This window comes from Dipodomys ordii, unplaced genomic scaffold, assembly GCF_000151885.1.
Source record: "Dipodomys ordii isolate 6190 unplaced genomic scaffold, Dord_2.0 Scaffold196, whole genome shotgun sequence".
NCBI lineage: Eukaryota > Metazoa > Chordata > Mammalia > Rodentia > Heteromyidae > Dipodomys > Dipodomys ordii.
The window spans coordinates 1,130,405-1,149,815 of record NW_012267412.1 but is presented as its reverse complement, the minus strand read 5'-3'; the positions used below and the strand labels follow the sequence as shown (position 1 = coordinate 1,149,815).

Sequence of the window (19,411 nt, the reverse complement as noted above, 5' to 3'; positions counted from 1 at the left end):
GGCAGTATCAGAGAGGCCTTGGCACAGGCAGTAGCCCTGAGACCACCCAGGCCCTGCCTCAGCTGGGCCATCTATCCAAATAGCAAAGGAAAGAGAAAACCAAATGACATGAAACCCTTCTGGAAAGCCAGAGGGAATATACTGGAGCTGAATTGTGACTCACATAGAGATACTGGGATTGTCGGTTTTTCTTTCTCCCTACTTCCTCCTTTCTCTTTCTTAGCCTTGGCTAATTTCTCTCCTTTCCCTTTCCTCTTTGTTGTACTATTTCTGTGGGACCACTGGATTCCACTCCCGGCCTCAGGCAGATGAAGAGGAGTGTGGGTAATAGTTTGGGTTTGATCTTTAAACCTGAAGAGAGATGACTTGATTTAGCCCACAGAGCTAGAGGTGAGAGTGTTGTCTGAAGACATTCTTGTAGGACCTAGAACCTCCCAGAGGGCAGGCATTTTTTTTCTTCATCTGCTCTGGCCCCTTAGACTGGGATGTTAAGCAAGAAGAAGAAAGTCTTGTTAAGGATCAGAACAACCTCAGGAAGAGTAATAGAGAATGATAGAAGCTGAACTAACTTTACTCCGGTGTGCATTCTTTCTGAGCACATCCCTTCTTGCTCCCTCTCACAAACAAATCCAATACACTTACTACACAGCATTCCTCCAGTCTCTAAGGACAATACCACTGCTTGCAATTCCATTCATTCTTCTTTCAGTCCTTCTACTTTTTAAAAAGTCTCCTTTTCTGCTCATTTTAGACTTTTAAAGTTTCCATTTACACACATGCACATGTGTCTGTGGAGATGGACCTATGCTTATAAAATCGGTGCCTGCTATTTATTTAGGCATTCAGCAATAGCTTTTGAAAACATACTACACACTAGACACTATTCCCTAGGGGTTTGGGAGAGAGACTAGGGTAAGGCACTCAAGCCCACTGGTGGAAATGGCTGGAAAGCAGATGGGCATGACAGCCTGTGTAAAATGAGGTGGAGAGAGGGAGGCGACCTAAAATGACATCAAGCTAACAGCATAGAACTTGTCATGGAGAACTACCTGATGACAGATGTGCTCCATCCAAGACAGAAAACAAGAATGTAATTTCCAGGTTGGAAAAAAGAGAAAGGCAACCCCAATGTGAAGGAACTAAATATACAGAAAGTTACACCCAAAAAAAGTAATAGCATAATACACTTGGGGAAAAATAAACCACTCAGTATGTCTGTCTTCTAGTCTTGGCATAGGAAAGAAGCCAAATCTTTGTACTTTGTAGAGAACAAGGAATCAAAGAGGGGAAGAAATTTCTCCATATTCCCCAAAGCAATAGATAAGTCAATATATGACATGAATAGAACAATTGTCAATTATCCACATGATTAAGTACAATTAAAAAGATGCATCTTTCTAAAAAAAAAAGGGTAGCGTGTAGTATAATGCAAAGTATGAATGACTTCACTGTGGTCAGTATAACTCCCTTGAGTACATTTGTAGATCAGATTCATGCTTCACTCTTTACCTAGTTTTCAGGTCACCTAGAATGCCAGGCATCTGAAATTGAATTTAAATCCATGTGCTTGCCCAAGAAAGGAAGGCATAAGAGGAATACTTCCCAAGATTACCAAACCTTTCCTACCAATAACTTTCCATCTTTGCCACTTCTATCCTGCCTGCTTGCCTGTGTCCAAAATACTCAGGGGTGCTCAATTTGTCCACAGAGAGGCAGGCAAGCAGCCATTTTTCCAGCCTTCCTTATTTAGCATTGGAGATGGTTTTAAATAGGCAGGTGGCTGTTGCCATGGTTACCCCGTTACACCAACAGCTAAACTTAGGAAGGGCCACAAGGGATAGGAACAAAGCTTGATACCTAGGATTTGGAAATGTAAACGATATTATCAAACAAGACTTCATTTTACCTAGCTGAACTTAGGTTTCCCACAGAGGAGTGACTGCATGGCTGGAAGTTTTTAGCCTTACTGCCTGGGACAATGCTCAGGGCCAACCCTGAGGTTAAATATAGGGAGTTGTAATTGTTCTGTTTGTTTTGTTTTCAGCAATGGAGCATAGTTAGTGAAGGTTAGACCTTAGAAAACCATTTTTCTGGGCTACTCTAGTAAGAATTCTTCACCCAAGCATCTCAGACATGGAATGTATTTTTCAGGAGAGAATATTTATAACTATCAGAAGTTTCTTAAAGGCATTCAAAGACTCCATATGGTCAAAAGTCACAGTGCTGAGCCTCTTTAGGTCCTAACCAGCATCAAATTGTGACTCCGGGGCTGGGATGGAGCTCAGTGGCAAATCACCTGCCTAACAAGTACAGCATCCTGGGCTCAATCTCCAGTACTAAAAAAATTAATTAACCGGTTAATTAACTGGTTAATTAATTTTTTAGTACTGGCGATTGATTAATTAATTAATTAATTAACTTTAAAAATACTACAACAAATTGTGACACCCCCCCCTCTTTTGGGGTTTCAGTAGATTCCTCCCCAGGTTGCTGCCTGGTAAAGTGTTTAGTTACACAAAAATAAATTATTCCCTGATGGAAGGTGGCAAGGTGAGCCATGAGGCTAGAACTATTTTGGGACCCTTCATCTGCCTACACAGTGATAGACTCGTTATTAATTCCTAGATAAGCTGGTTGCTAATTCTTGGATTAATAATATTGTGAAAGTCATCATCTCATTGTCAGCATATTAGACAGAAGAAAGAGTCTCAACTGAGATTCTAACATGATCTTGAGTGTTCTAAAGAAGGGTAAACGAGACATGGTTCCTGCCTTCGAGAAATTCATAGTCTAGCAAAGAAATAAAAATAATCCTTAACATTTTTTCTGCAAAATTATCTTAGTATGCAAGGAAGTTACATTTAGTAATTCACTGAGTATGTAGGAAGTTATACAGTATTATCCGAACATTTGGGAAGGTGCTGGCACTTGCACTCGGGGCCTTGTACTTGCTAGACAGACACTCTACTGTTGAGACATGCCTCCAGCTCCCATTTACACTGCTTATTTTAAGACAGGGTCTTACTTCCTTTCTAGGCACATGTCTAGACTGGTATCTGCCTACTTTAGCCTTCCTATTGTAGCTGGGATGACAGGGACATGACACTGTACCCAACTTCTTCAGACTTTTCTACCTGTGGCTGGCCTAGAGCCATGATCTTCCCAATCTCCACTTCCTAAGATCATGGGCTTACACCACAATTCCCAACCAATGGTTGAGATGGGGATCTCTCATTTGCTGGCCTTCAACTGCAGACCTCTCATTTTGAGCCTTTTAAGCTAGTATTACAACACCCGTGTCCCAAACATCACAAATGAATTGCTTTTGAGTATAAAAACCAAAACTAAGGCTGCCAAGCTAAGAACTATTATCCATTTTTGAGCTCCTACTAAATGCCAGATAGCAAACAAGATTTCTTTAATCCATTAAATTGTTTAAATCACATTATACCAACTTACAAGGTAAATATTGGTATTCTTGTGTTACAGATAAGGGAACTGAGGCTGGGAAAAAATAAGTCACCTCACTGAGGTCAGAGACTATCTTTTAAGCAGTGAGGCTGATTCGGTTCCTGACCTACCTCAACTCTTGTTCAAGCTCTCTCTGCTACACCTGCTGTCTCTCCCAGGTTTCACTTGGCAAACATCCAGTATACGCCAGGCCCTCCAATAGGTACTTTATGCATGATTCCACTCAATGTTGATTATAACATGGAAGAGTAAGCACTGCTGTCCTCATTTTAGAGATGGAGACCCTGAGGCTAAGGAGTAGGGAGCCATTGTGGGCTTAGTGGCTTTTGCGAATAGTCTCTGCAGGAAAACGCTTGCTGAGTTCAGAAGAAATAGATCATAAGTCACACAACTCATGCATATCTCATATGGCATGAGCCTTCTCCTTATGTCAATGTCCATCACAAGAAGCAAGGATGGGTGTGTGATTCAAGTGGTAGAATACTTGCTGAGGCCCCCGAGTTCAATCCGCAGTACAAACAATCCCCAAACAAAATAAATCAAATGAACAAGAGAAAGAGGAGAGAGAGAGAGAGAAAGAGAGAGAGAGAGAAGGAGAGGAAGAGGAAGAAGGGGGAAAAGGGAAAGAAGAGGAAGAGGAGGAGGAGGAAGAGGAAGAAGAAGAAGAAAAGGAGGAAGAAGAGGAGGAGGAAGAGGAGGAGGTGATGGCGGCGGCAGCAGCAAGACTGGTTATATGATTTGTGTGACCCAGAGAAAAATTTAAATGTATAACCCCATGTTCAAAAGGTATTCAACATTTCAAATTGATGGCAAAGCATTAAACTAAGTCCAGAGCCCTTAAGAACAGGGTCCAGAGTAACCTTGCAGATCTAACTTATGAACTGGCAACAGAGAGGATTAATTTATTTTTGGGGTGCCAGTCTTAAGGCTTGAACTCAGGGCCTGAGTGCTGTCCCTGAGCCTTTCTGATCAAGGTTAGCACTCTACCACTTGAGTCACTGCTCTACTTCTAGCTGGTTAATTGGTGATAAGAATCCCATGGACTTTCCTTCCTGAGGTTGGCTTTAAACCATGATCCTCATATCTCAGCCTTCTGAGTAACTAGGATTACAGGTATGAGCCACCAGTGCCCAGCTCAGAGAGGATTATTTTTGTTTTAAGGCACATCTGCCCAGGTTTGAAAGTGAAGAAACAGGAAAATGGAACAAAGGGAGTTTCAGGTAGGGGAGGGAAGGGGTTATCAGTCTGTCAAAGGACCAGTGATTTATACTAACAGAGGAGACAAGGCTGTCATGAGTCTCCCAGATACTCAAGAGCCCAGCCCTCCGTGACATTCCAGCTTGTCTCTGAAGGGTTTGATATATATGAAATCTATCCCCAAAAGCTACAGAATCCCAATGTCACTGAGCAGTTAGGAAAGGAAGTGGCGCTGTGGAGGTTCATATTGTTCGTCAGAAAATCAGAGCACTTGGAGAATGTGTCATTCCAAACTTGTTGAGTGTCATTCACTTGAGCATGGCCCTCAGCACTTGAGAATGAAGCAAGTTATTTCCTGTCAACCCTTCAAAGACACCGAAACACCGCTTATTCCTGCCAAAAACTGACCACTTTTCCCCACAGCCCTTGGGTAATACATAGGTTCTGGGGTGCTAACTTTCTGGGAGCCAGGCCTAGGAAGTAGTTGAGGGGTTCCTCAGAAATGTAGCTTGAGTCCCTAGGAGATTGGAAATACATCTTGCAAAGAACTAATTACTTAGTAGATATTTATAGCAGAAGACATCAGGGTATAGCCCAAGCTGGCATCAAAGTTTGGCTCTGACACGTACTTGCTGTGTGACCTTGGACAAGTAGAGTTAATCTTTTTAAACCTTTGCTTCCTCCCTTGAAATTTTTGCAAGTTTGCTCTTCGCATGTAAGGAAATAAAATGTCAAGTTCAAGTCACCGAGTAGGTTCTCAACAGATATTGGTTGCTAAATAGCATTGAATAACAAACATGAGGGAAACATTGCTTTTGATCATGGATTCCGCATTGAAAATCAGTCTTTTTCAATGGTGTGGCAAATGGGATTCAGTTCTTACAAGATCTTGGCTCTGTCATCTTGGCCCTTAAGCTGAAAAGTTGGAGGACAACCAAAACTTGGAAGACACCAGCCATGATTCATCAAAGCCTTCTTGGAGGATGGGAAGACGGCGCCAGTTAGCCAGGGTTGAATTGGGCTGGATTTTCTAGGACTAGAGCTGTGGGGGGGAATTCTTTGCAAACCCCTCATGGAGCTAGGGGTTTGGATCTGAATACCAAAGGACTTAAGTCCAAAAGCTAAGTAGGGGATGGAGGCTGGGCATCCCAGACCCCAGCTAAAATGGTACCTGTGAAGCACTGGTAGTGAGTAGAGAGGGGGCAGGACAGATGACATGGGTTTTGTGAGTACTTATAGTGCTAGCTGGGACCATGGAGTACACAGCTGCTGGGTAGGCAGGTGGTCTGGGCAGGGAGATGATGGAGCTGTGATTGCAATGATGCCCAATCACCCACCTCTCCCCATCCCTACCCCCAACCTTAGCTAAATACAGGAGATCTGGGGTAAGAGGAACAACAGAAACTAGCAAACTCCAGACACACAGCTCTAACCATGAAAGGGCCTCTTTCTTCCATGCCAAAATGGTGTGTTCTGCAGCCCCAGTTTATAGCGGCTAACCATTTACATAAGATACTGTTATCTGACAATGAAGCCATTGGGAGTCATTCTTTCCAGGAACCTTGTGAAGTAGCCCAATATTACAGCCCAGATGTTTGACTTTCCCAAAGCCAAAGGTTCAATAGCAGTAACCATGACAAGAGTAAAAGTTTTCATAGCTGGTGTTTTCATTCTGTGCCCTAAGTTGGGCTTTGCTTCTCTCCTCTTTCGATACTCAACATCACCCCCCCTCCCAAAACACTATACTAGTTACCCAGCTGTGCAAATTATATATATACATGTATTATATATATATATATATATATATATATATATATTTCCCCAAATAAGCTAAACGATTTTTTTTCAAATGATTGAGATTTGGAAAAGCTCTAAATGAAGTTGATTGTGGCATTTTCTGTTTTCATTCTTATCCTAAGGAGATTTCTGAAGGAAATGCAAACCTTATGCTTTGTGTTCAAGTCAGTTCTGACAGAGCAACTCAAATGTTTAGGCTTAAAAAAAAAAAAAGAATTGTCAGCCAAGCTCTGGTGGCTCATGCCTGTAATCACAGCTACTCAAGAGACTGAGATCTGAGGAGCATAGCTGTCCAGGACAAGAAAATCTGTGAGGCTCTTCTCTCCATTTAATCAGCAAAAAGCTAAAAGTAGAGCAGTGCCCAGGCCTTGAGTTCAAGCCCCAGAACCAACACACACACACACACACACACATATACACACACACACACACACACACGTTGCCCCCACTCTCGCACCCTCTTTGAAAGAGTCAGAGGGTGAAATGAATGAAATATGGGCTCATGTGTTTTTCACCAGGCACTCATCATTATGCAACTGCAGAAGTCCAAAGTTTGTTTTGGGGGGTTGGGTTTTGTGGGTTTTTTTTTTTGGCTGAATTATTTGTTTATAGCCAACCCTTGATTATTTGCAGAAACAAGAGAGCAGCCACAGGATCTTTTCAAGCTATGATGATCAAAGATTTTGGGAGGCTGCTGTTACTATTTGTGTGCAGTTCTCTCTGCCCTAACATTCATAATAGTTTAAATAATCTGATGAAATCACTTTGACTTCTGGCATGGCCTTCAGTTTCCCCCTGGCTTCCACGTCTGTGTAGCCCCAGTCAGATGAACCTCTCAGAATAAAATTTAGGAGCAGCCCGTGGACCTCAGGGAGCCCTACAGAGATTACAGAGATGTTGGATGCCAGTTGGCCAGAATAGGTCGTGTGTGTGTGTGTGTGTGTGTGTGTGTGTGTGTGTGTGTTTCTTTTTTTGTTTTGTTGGTTTTTTTGTTTTTAAGGTGTCAGTATTAGGGCTTGAACTCAGGTCCTGGACACTGTCCCTTGGCTTTTTTACTCATGGTTGGGGCTCTAACATTTGTACCACAAGCTCTACTTTTGGCTTTTGCTGGTAATTAGAGATAAGAGTCTCACAGACTTTCCTGCCCTAGCTGACTCCAAACTGCAAGCCTCAGATCTTAGTCCCCAGAGTAGCTAGGATTACAGGCATGAGCTACTAGCACCCTGTCAGAATAGTTCTTTATTGCAGCTTAACAGGACTTTTCTTCCAGTCCCTTTCAGCTAGAAATAGATATTATCCTGTCAACAAAGAGTGGAATGAGTTTGTGATAACATCAGAAGGAACTGGGAAGCAAGCTGTTTTCAATACATTCACCAAACAATCCAAAAGTTATCAGCATTTGATTGATTTGTTTCTAGAAGCATTTCCATCAAAGAGCTCAAGATGTAGTATGTAACCAAGTTCAGAAGGTTAAGGTTAGAATGATAACCTCTTGGGAAAAAAAATCAAAGTACACAAATTCAAAGGAAGGTGGGAATTGGCTAGGTCTTTAGTGGGTGTTGACAGTCTGGATACTTTCCAGAGGGGAAAGGTCAAGATACTACTGGAACTTTCAACTATGTCCTAACAGGAAAGGCTGAAGCTGACATTCTTTTACCCAAAGAAAAGAAGGCATAGGAAGTAGTGATTATTGGCCTTAAATTTGAAGAAAAAAAAAAAGTGTTCTTTTTCCCTGAGCTGAGATTTGATTTCAGAGCCTTGTATTTGCTCAGCTGGTATTCTACATCTTGAGTCATACCTTTAGTTTAGCATTTTGCTGGTTAATTGCAGATGGAATCTCTCAGACTTTTCTGCCTGGCTGGCTTTGAACTGTGATCCTCAGATCTCAGCCTCCTGAGTAGCTAGGATTAAAGGTATGAACTGCAAGTTCTTCTCTCTGACTCCTTTCATCTTTAAAATCAGCCTTGACCAGTCTTTTTCCAGTCACATTTCTCTAATGGCCCTTTTTTGCCTTCCCCTTTCATTTCTAAGGACTCTGTGATTACATTGGTCCCATGCACATAACCCAGGCTAAACTTCCCATCTTAAATCAGCAGACTAGCAATTGAAATCCCATCTCCAACCTTGATTCCTCTTTGCTGTGTAATCTAATATATTCCGTTTCCAAGCATTAGCACGTGGACATCTTCAGGACATTATTCAGCCTCCTGAAAGTCTGTTACCTCATGGGTTTCTTTTGAAGATCCTACAAAACTATGCATTTAAAGTGCTTATTAGAATCTGGCACACCAATGGTAGCTATTATTATTGTTGTTAATATTCTTTTATTACAAAGACATCTTACAGCAGATAATAGTCATCTTAGATGACTCAGGGGACTTTAAAACTCTTAATATTTGGTGATTCTTTAAGATAGACAAGATAAATATCTACTAGTGGTAGACAGAAGAAGTCATGCTTTCTTTCTCCGTGTGTGTGTGTGTGTGTGTGTGTGTGTGTGTGTGTGTGTGTGTGTGTGTACAGGGGTTTGAACTCAGCGCCCTGCACTATCATTTGGCTTTTTCACTCAAAGCCACACCTCCACTTTCAGGTTTTTTGCTGGTTCCTTGGAGATAAGATCCTCAGAGATTTTCTGCCCAAGGTCGTCTTCGAGTCCTCAGATGTCAGTACCTTGAGTAGCTAAGATTACAGGCAAGAGTCACCAGTGCTTAGCATTCTTTTCATTCATCTTATTAAGTTTTTTAAACAAAATATCATTGTATTTTATTAAATACTTTAATCATACATCAAACAGTATTATTACATAGTACATTGTAGTATCATTATAAATGGTTTGGAAAGTTAAATATTTTTAATATTTTATATACTTTTTAGGGTTTTTTTTTTCTTTACAAGTCATTGGGGCTTATTGTAAGAGAAAAATCATCAGACTGGGGGTGTGGCTTCAGTGGTTAAGGGCTTGTGTAGCAAGAGTGACATCCTGAGTTCAAGCCCTACTACTGTAAAAAAGAAAAGAAAAGAAAAAGGAAGGAAGGAAAGAAGGAAGGGAGAAAGAAAGAAAGAGAGAGAAAGAAAGAAAGAAAGGAAGGGAGAAAGAAAGAAAGTTAGGAAGGAAGAAAGAAAGTTAGGAAGGAAGGAAAGAAAGAAAGAAAATATATGGCACCTTGATCCCCATAAAACAAAATGCTGTCAGCATCATAATATATTTCCTTTCAGCACTTTCACTGTACCACTTTAGAGAGACTACACTGTATATACTGGTTAAAACCTTATTACATAATTACAGTAGCATTAAACATTATTAAAGCCTTTATAGCCTATGAAAGAAAAATGATAGAAAGCAGCTGCAAACTCCCACTGTTAGCAGAAGTTTGATTAGTATTTTTTTTCCAATTAAAAAAAAATCCCAACAGCTGGGCACTGGTGGCTCTTGTTTATAAATAATCCTAACTACTCAGAAGGCTGAGATCTGAGGATCCAGGTTTGAAGGCAACCTAGGCAAGAAAGTCTGTGAGACTCTTATCTCCAATTAAGGACCCAAAATAAAAGGCTCAAGCTTTCTATGGCTTTTTCCAGGACAGACACACAAAAGAAAAAAAAAATCCCAATGATTTTGTTTAGTCAATATGAAAATTTTCAAGACATTACTCAACTCCCTTTGCAATTGAAATAGTTAAATGATGAGTTTTACAGCTCTACTTTTGTGAAGAATGAATTAGATCTCGTCAGCTGTACCTGATTTTGGTGTATCTCATTTTCTGTTCTACCTGATTATCAGAGATAGTAAGGAATACTGGCTGAACTTCAGGGCATGAGTGACAAAGAAAGTGGATGTGTGGAAAGATGCTCCAACCATACCAAAATAGTAGCCATCATCTATTAATAATTTTCCATTTCTTACATATATTAATGTCCAAGTATAAGGTAAATATTGCTGATCCATTTTGTACATAAGATGTATCTTGCACACTAGTTCATTGCTATTCAATCTAGGCCTGTGTGACTCCACAGTCTCCATGTATTCTGCCATACTTTCTAGCTTTTCCATGTGCCCAGCGTGTTGTCCCATGACACAGAGACTAGAGAAGAAGCCACAGAGTCAATTAAAGGACTCATGCAAAAACCATAAGTAAACTAAATTTGTTTTTCCTGGAGAGAAACCAAGAACCTAATGAATATGAGCCTCCAGCAAAAGATTTAGGGGATGAATTAGTGGCCACACACACCCCTTGATTCTCCATCTCAGCTTAGAAAAGAATGAGGAGGAGGAGGAGTGCCATTTTGGATGAGAAGAGGAATCTTCGGGCTTAGAGAACATTTCAGGCTGAAATAAGTTCTTAAGAGAAGTTGTAGAATCTCTTATGAAAGTCTCCCAAACAGAAAGCTTCAAATGACAAACATATTATCTTCTCTGAGCCCACACCAGGCCCACACCAGGGACAAGAGTCTTTTGCCTCACACGATGTGACTCAGCTGTCACTTGGCCCTAAACGTTTCATCCTCAGGATTTCCACAGCCACCCCCTCCCTAGTGTGTGTGTGTGTGTGTGTACATGCACACGCACCCACGCCTGTTGGTACTAGGGCATGAACTCAAGGCCAGGGTGTTCTCCCTTAACTTTGTCAATCAAGGCTTTTTGCTGGTTAATTGGAGATAAGAGTCTCACAGACTTTTCTTCCCAGTCTGGCTTTGAAGTGTGAGCCTCAACTCTTAGCCTCCATAGTATAAACCTCCTTCTTTTGGCTCTCCCCACCATATCTTAGATGGCTCCTTTCCCTTCCCACTGGCCTATACCAGAGCCACCATGCATGTCCCCTTTTCTGAACTTAAGCTCCCTTTCTTTGTATAAAATCCTCCTCTTCAAACACTGGTTCTACCTCCTCAGTGTCATACTCCATTTCAGCCCTTCCCCACACAGCTGCCCTTATGCCTTGAACTGCTCATCAAGAGTGGCATCATTTCCTAGGGCCTGAACACTATTGGTTCAAAATGACACCAAGAATATTGAGTACTCGCTCCCTGGTCTCCATGTCAGTATTCAACTTTTGCTTAGAATCCATCTACATGATTGTTCATAGGTTTTTATCTCCCTTCAATTTGTCCTTGTTGACTCCTATAATTCATTATGCTTTGGGTACTATATCTTGTTACCGCTCCAGCTCATTCATAAGCTTTCCCTCAGAGAAAGGTCTGTGCCTGTTTGGAATTCACTAAACTTGAACGAGAGGAGTGATAACTGAGTACGTATCTTCATTCAGCAAAAATGCTTTGGGTCTTCATTTTGTGTTAGCTAACATTATATTGGAGCTGAGAGGAAAGGGAGACCACCACGGCCCCTTCTTTTCAGGAATCCTTCAGTTTGTACCCACACACAGTCATCATTCCAAAAACATCAGCATCCTAGGGCTGTAGTCACAAATTATTATTACAATTAAAGTGACTATAAATTATAGGAATATATTCTCTCACAGCCCGGGAGGTCAAGCTGTCAGTCAAGCTAGTAGGCTAAAAAACGTACCCATGCCTCTCTCCTGCTGGTTGCGGTCCTTGGTTTATAGCTGTATTAGGCCAACCTGCCATTATTACATGGGGTTCTTCCTGTATCCCTGTATCCAAAAGTTCCCTCTTCATGAAAAACCAGTCATTGGATTAGACACACCTTCCTCCAGGATAACCCTACTTTATCTTAATTACATCTCTTGATTACATAAGATTTCATTCACAAATATGGACATTTAGGACTTCAATGTATTTTTCCTCCCCAGAAGGACACCCTATAATACCTATACTACCAACCCTCTCCCAAGTCTTCACACACAAAAAGAAAATTCTATATAATATAATGAGCTTTGTTGGGTGTTTGTTTGTTTTGTGCCCAGTACTGAGGTTTGAATTCAGAGTTTTTCACTCTTTCTTAGCTTTTTTGCTCAAGACTGGAGTTCTACCACTTGATCCACAGCTTCATTTCAGGCTTGTTAATTGCTGGTTAATTGGAGATAAGAATGTCAGATGTGTCTGCCCGCACTAGCTTCAAGCCATAATCCTCACATGTCAGCCTCCTGAGTAGCTAGGATTGCAGCATGAGCCACAGGCACCTGACTTGTGAGCTTTGTTTTAACCAGAGGATACAAACCATGAGAGTGTTGCTGAACTACCTACTACAAAAGTGGGGTTAGGCCTCATAAAGAAGATGGCCTTCACCAACCAGAGAAGGAACCCAGGCAAATTAAGAGTTGGGAAGCAACCTGGGCCAAAGACACACATGTGAGAGGATTCTGGAAAGGAGCAGAATGCAAGAGATTTCAAGGGAAAGACAGGAGGAGGCGACTACAGTAAAAGCTTGCTGGTCTGCATAGAAGTCTGTACTTCAACCCAAAAGTGGGTGAGAACACAGTCAAGGGACTCACTGTGTTCTGAATAGATGGATGAAAGATGACTTACTGTCCAAGTTTACACTGCAAAAGATTTCAGGCACCCCGAAACATTGAGGCCTCATGGAGATGTCATATGATGTAGGGTATTAGGCCAGATGAAGAGCAGGGAGAGAGAAAGAGGGGGTTCCCAGTGGGAAACGAAGAAGAGGGGTGTCAGGAGAGAGATAAGGTAACCCAGCTCTGTTCATCTGGAGCACTTGTACATGACAGCACGGTGAAAACTGCAAAGCATGCTATTTGGCTGTGGAAGTAGTTTATATTGGGAAACAACAACAACAAAAAATCCATGTCATTCTTTCTTGCTTACCACTACAGTTTCAGATTTTCTCATGCACAAGTCAATTTAGGTGGCTTTTAAACTTAGTTTAACATGTTATGTGGTTTGTGTGCTTCTTTGTTTGATTTAAGCTCTCAAGAAGAATAGAATTTCAGAACTCATTAGCCTTCTATTATCCTTTACTAATTAGAACCTTGGAGAATTATTATCCATTTGCACAAGGGAATTTTTTTATGATAGAATAAAATTCATCTTTATATTTAAGCTAGTGGGAATACCATATTCATCCTCTAATATTTTCTTTAAACTGTTTGTAATTAAACATTGTATTAAAAAGAAATTGACAAATAAGCTGAAAGAGTTATAAAAATTCTCAAGAAAGAATCTAATGACTAATTTTACTTCTTTATTTGTATGAAGGATTGAACTCAGGGCCTTACTTTTGTTCATCTGGTGCTCTATCACTTGAGCCACACCTCCAACCCAGCCCTTTTTGCTGTTTATTTTGGAGATGGAGTCTTGAGGATTTTCATGTCTGGGCTGCCTAAATCTCAGCCTCTTGAATAGCTAGGATTACAGGTATAAGCCACTGGGACTTGAACTCAGGGCCTGGGCACTGCCCCTGAGCTTCTTTTGCTCAAGGCTAGCACTCTACCACTTAGGCCACAGCTCTATTTCCCACTTTTTCTGTTTATGTGGTACTAAGGAATCAAACCCAAGGCTTCATGAATGTTAGACAAGCACTCTACCACTAAGCCACCTTCCCAGCCCCTCTACATACATTTTTAATGCATTCATTTTTTAACCAAAGAGAATTTTTAAAGCAGCCTTTCACTAAGCTATAGAGGAATAACTATATTATTTCCCAAGAAACCCTGGGCTTAGCCGGGCACCGGTGACTCACACCTAGCTACTCAGGAGGCTGAGATCTGAGGATCGCAGTTCAAAGCCAGCCCAGGCAGGAAAGTCCGTGAGACTCTTATCTCCAATAAACCACTCGAAGACCGGAAGTGGTGCTGTGGCTCAAGCAGTAGAGCGCTCGCCTTGAGCTGAAGAGCGCAGGGACAGCACCCAAGCCCAGAGTTCAAGCCCCACGACCGACCAAAAAAAAAAAAATTTGCAAATTGAATATGTTGATATAAAGGAGAGATAAATAGAGATTATTATATAGATATAGATATAAATATAAAATCTCAAAACTTTAGAAAATGTCGTTTAAATGCAAGGTTCTATGGTTATTATTTATAATAATGTCATGGAATCTCAACTTTAGACAGGACTTTAGATTTTAACTATCTTTCCTATATAAGCATCCACCCCATAAGCCCCTTGTATGGAGGGTCATCAAATCTCTACTTTGAAGATCTGTAGATATTTGTACTTTGAAGGTTTCATGAGTGTTTAAATTTTGGTGTTGAGGGGAAGGGGTCCTACCACTTCACATTTTACTAAGAGAACATTTTCACAATCTTTTCATGCTCTTCAATGAAAGAAGGGCTCTCTTGGTTCCAAGAATGCATTCTATCCCTTCAAGTTACTGAAGTGCCAAGGGCTTATGTAATTTGCTGAATATTCACGTTTATTGAACCTACACTTAGGCTGAAATTCCTAATTGTCTAACAACAAGATGTCTTCTATTCTATTGCATGAAGAGTCCCTTTAATCTTAAGAGTAGACCTTTTTAGAGGCCATTCCAAAGTGCCAATCAAGCTGAGTACCCTACCTTGCCTTTGAACTCAAGAAGCTGAGTAATCTCTAGCTTTGAGTGACCATAGGGTAAGAGCCAGTGGGAAAGGCCTGTATAAATTAAAATCTCAGACCATTCATCGTAAGGAAGCTTTTATCGGAGTGGTCAGCACAGAGCATGTCGGTTTGTCAGGCTTCCCTTTCCTCTTCTGTTTTTACCTTGTCTCTGAATTTGAGTGGGGAAGAGAGATAGAGACAGCTAAAACTCAGAGTTTCTACAAATAATGCACAGCGTTAGGGCTATAGATAATACAGCAGGATACTTTGAAATCAAGTTGATGACCTAGTTCATGATTTTACTTATAATCTTCCCCACCTCCACCCCCCTTCTAACTGCTAAATCTGTGGGAAAAATAAAGGAGATATTTAGCAACCTATCTATGGGTTAGAAGTGAAGATTTAAAGGACTTGATAACCTACTAACTCATTTTTTTCTTAATAATTCACTTATTAATATAGTATTAAAATTCATAGTAATTTTTGTGTGTAAAGTGGAAGATTCAAGGAAAAAGTAAATGTGAGCTTAAATTATTTTTCTAGTATTTAAAAGATAAGTTCATTACTTAATATTTGGGACAATAGAATTATAGACATGTCTACCACGTTTTTCCCCTATTACAGACACAGAACAAGTATTTTCCTAGAAGTAGTCATGGATATTTTATTTCTGTGTTGGGTCCTTGCAAAGACCCAGGAGCTTGAGCTCTTATCCTACTGCAGCCAGTCAGCCCTTGAAGTCAGACATGTGTTAGGACTCTACACCAAAGGTACCAGCTCCTCAGATGGGATACAGCAAACTGGGAAGGAAATGGGGAAGACACTTTTGAGGCAGCTCCCAAGACAATTTCCAGGAAGCCGCTACAAAGGTCTACATGAGAGATTATAACGCCCAGGCCCATTGAGGCCAGGTAGTTAATGTAGAAATCAGGGAAGCATATGGCTGTGAGGCTTCAGTAGGGGTGAGCACAAAAGAGTGCAGGAAGGGACCAGCTAGTGTTCAGCCCCAGCCAGTTGTTGTCAGACTAGAAATTAATCAGGTGTTAATACATCTGGCTTCTCAAAAGAAGGTGGGCTCAAAGTGTGTGGTATATAACTATATACCACACTATAGAAAGATAGATTTAAAAACAGATATGGTTATATGTATACATATATATATATGCAGTTATATACATAGTAACAGTTGTATATTATATATATATATACATATATAATTTTCTAATTTTTAAAGCTACTGGACAAACACATTCCTAGGCCTATAAGACCATTGGACCACCAAGCTGTTACATTGATACCCAGGAATTATAAATGTAAGGATGTGATTAAGGCCAAGTTTCATTTTGTTTAACTTTGCCCACAAATTATTAATATTATCAATGTAAGCTGACTCCAAGGGAGAGAATGAATAGGCTTCAGGAAAACTTAAGAAATTAATGTATTTAACAAAACAGTCTCAGATGTCATAAAAAATAGAATTCAAGCCAGGTACCAATGGCTCATACCTAGAATGCTAACTACTCAGGAGGTTGAGATCTGAGGATTGTAGTTTGAAGATAGCCCAGGCAGGAAAGTCTGTGATACTCTGATCTCCAATAAACTATTGGGGGGAGGGAGGAGGACAAAGGCAAGACAGGTGTTGCTGTGGCTCAAGTGGTGGAGTGCTAGCCTTGAGCAAAAGAAGTTCAAGGACAGCGCCCAGGCCCAGAGTTCAGGCCCCACGACCGGACCAAAAAAAAAAAGGGCTGGGAAGTTGGCTCAGTGGTAGAGTGCTTGCCTTGCATGTCAAGCCCCACAACCACTACCACCATCACCACCAACAGACCCACTACATATTTCTTTCTGTATAATATTAAAAAGGCATTAACATTGGTTCTAACCTACTGAACTCATGCAAAAGCAGAAAAAAAGGATTTTAGAGGGAATGGGCATGTGGGAGGAGCCTAAAGCTGATCTGAGAAATTACTCTTCTAGACCAGGCATTTAGAGTGTGGAATGAGAGGGCCCTGGCAAGGAATTAGGAGCTTGCCTCATAAACCAAAAGGAATTTGTTTTGGCCAGAGACTTGTAGTCCACACAGGAGAGCTTTAACATGAGATCTAAAGGGGATAAAGTATAGACTGAAACTCTAAAGTCCCAGCCCACAGAGGGGTAGCAGGTGTGAGCTAGAAATAAGAGGCATGGCAGAGGGTAGTGCCAAGCAGATCTCCCAACGAACTGACAGAGAGGGACATCAGGGCCACATCTATGGTTAACTCATGCCAACTGCACAGTGAGAGGGGCATATTGAACAAGTTATGTTCCTTAGGGAAACAGCATGACCTCTGAGACAGCAGGTAGCAATGGAATAGAGCACAAAGCCACAGAACTGTACTAGGTATTGAGAAGGATGACAGGCTCACCGCCCCTGAGATGGGTGTTAAGAATGCATACTCAACTAGAGGAAGTCGCGAATGTCAGAATGGAAGCAAAGCACAGAACATATGGCTGGGATTTTTTAGAAGGATGAAATGAGCTGGCAGGGTGTACCTCAGGCTTCTCAGGCAGAGCAAGCGCTGGATGTTTTTCTCTTTAACCTTTTTTGAATGGCACAGGAGGGACATGGAATAAGGGAAGGGGTATTTACCCAGGCATCTGTCCCACCTCATGATTTTTTTTTTTTTGGTGTGTATGTTGGTACTGGGGCTTGAACTCCAGACATCATGCTCACCCTTGGATTTTTCACTCAAGGCTAGTGCTCTACCACTTGAGCCACAGCTCCACTTCTGGCTTTTTGGCGATTAATTTCAGATAAGAGTATCAGGGACTTTTCTGCCCCGGCTTGCTTTGAACTCACATTCTCAGATCTTGGCCTCCTGAGTAGTTAGGACTACAGGTGTGAGTTAACACTACCTGGCTTCTAATTAATTTTTACTTACCTTGCTGACAGTGTATGACTTGAATGAGAGGTAGTAGAAACTTTTTTTCTGAAACTAATCTGACCAGGAAGCTTCTAACTTGTTGAAACTTAGGAGGAGGCAACAAGACCATCCTGGAGTTCTGTGATTGGAGAAGAAATAAATCCAATGCTTAGCAAAATGTGTGCTTCCTCTCACCCTTCCAGCCCCTGCTACTTCCCACTTTCCTCGGCATCTCCTGTCTCATCCTAATAAAAACTCTGGCCCGGGGCTACTACCAAGGCACTAGGGTAGAAAAGTTTCCATGTTTCTTCATGAAGAAATTGAAGAAAGCTGTAATCTTCAATCCCAAACTTAGCAGAAAAAAAATAAAGTGCTACTTATAGTTCAAGCTGAATTTAGAATCCAAGAGACCTCAAAACCAGTTTTCTACATGGGAATAATGTTTTGTTTTAATTTTATTTGTCAGGTGGATATACATACACACATTCTCAATTAATATCCCCATCATCTTCTGCAAAGTAGATAATACTTATCCTAATTCAAAGATCAGGTAAAGAAGAGACTCAATGACTTGCCTAAAGCCAGATAGCAAGTAAATGTTTGAACTATAGTTCAAATGCTTGAACTCAAGTCTTTTTGACTTATAACCAAAACTCCTTCAACTTCACCAATCTGTCTCCAAAACTAGATAATGTACTTGGGATACCAAAGGGGTTAATTGACCTTTGTGGTTAGTTGAGACCTAAACCTCAATATAGTATTGCTAGAACAGGGAAATGTGCTCAGAGTAGCAAACAAATGGCTTAAGCAAAGAGCTTGGTAACCTGACCTGTCACCATCGTGTCCAGAAAAGCTGGTGGGGAGAGGGGGAGAGGAGAGCAGACACATTCAGCCCACATCACCTAACTCCATGAAATCGTTTCTGCCTGGCTTTGCATCTGCCTAAAAATAGTCCTAACATCTATAAGGATCAAATAAGGGTCCATGAACCCACTAATAGGGTTCGTGCAGGAAATGTGTGAGAAGTGGGAACTGAGATTATTCGCAGAAGCTTGGGACAGGTTGGGCTGGAGAGGGAAGACAGAGCTCTGTGGACATTCCTGGGCACTCACCTGTAGTAACAGTAGGGTGAAATGTGGATCTGTTTCCAAGGTTTTGCCTCATCTCCCCTAGACAGTTCCGCTTTTTAGCCCTGGTTGGTCAGGAGCCAAGAAGTGGCCTTCCGCAGCCAGAGGCTCCATTCCAGCTAGGCAGCTGCCTCCTTCGGCCTTCAGAGCTTATGTTCTAATAAATTGTCCTCACCTACCTATGTCTTAACTGTTCCTTCTCGCCTTCAGATTCAAGCTTCATGGGCTGATGGATGTATGAATGCTGAAGAATGCAGCTAAGCAATCACTACACAACTTTAGGGATACATTCCTAGCCTGCCTGTCCTTTCTGTTCAATGTTTGGCTTTGCTCCCTGGTAAATGCTCTAGCCAAATCAGCCTGAAGGTGATTTTCTTTCCACCAGTAACTGTATTATTCTTCAAAAGGAGAAAATACTGTGAGGAATCAGGCAAACTTTGTGAGTTTGTTGTTGTTGTTGTTTCT

The 19,411-nt window shown here is 41.2% G+C and overlaps 1 protein-coding gene across 1 annotated transcript in view; it reads left to right on the top strand.

The window, feature by feature from the left end:
• Positions 1–19,411, top strand: part of Dgkg (diacylglycerol kinase, gamma 90kDa) — a 139,381-nt gene that overhangs the window by 55,021 nt on the left and 64,949 nt on the right. The gene's annotated exons all lie outside the window — the stretch shown is intronic.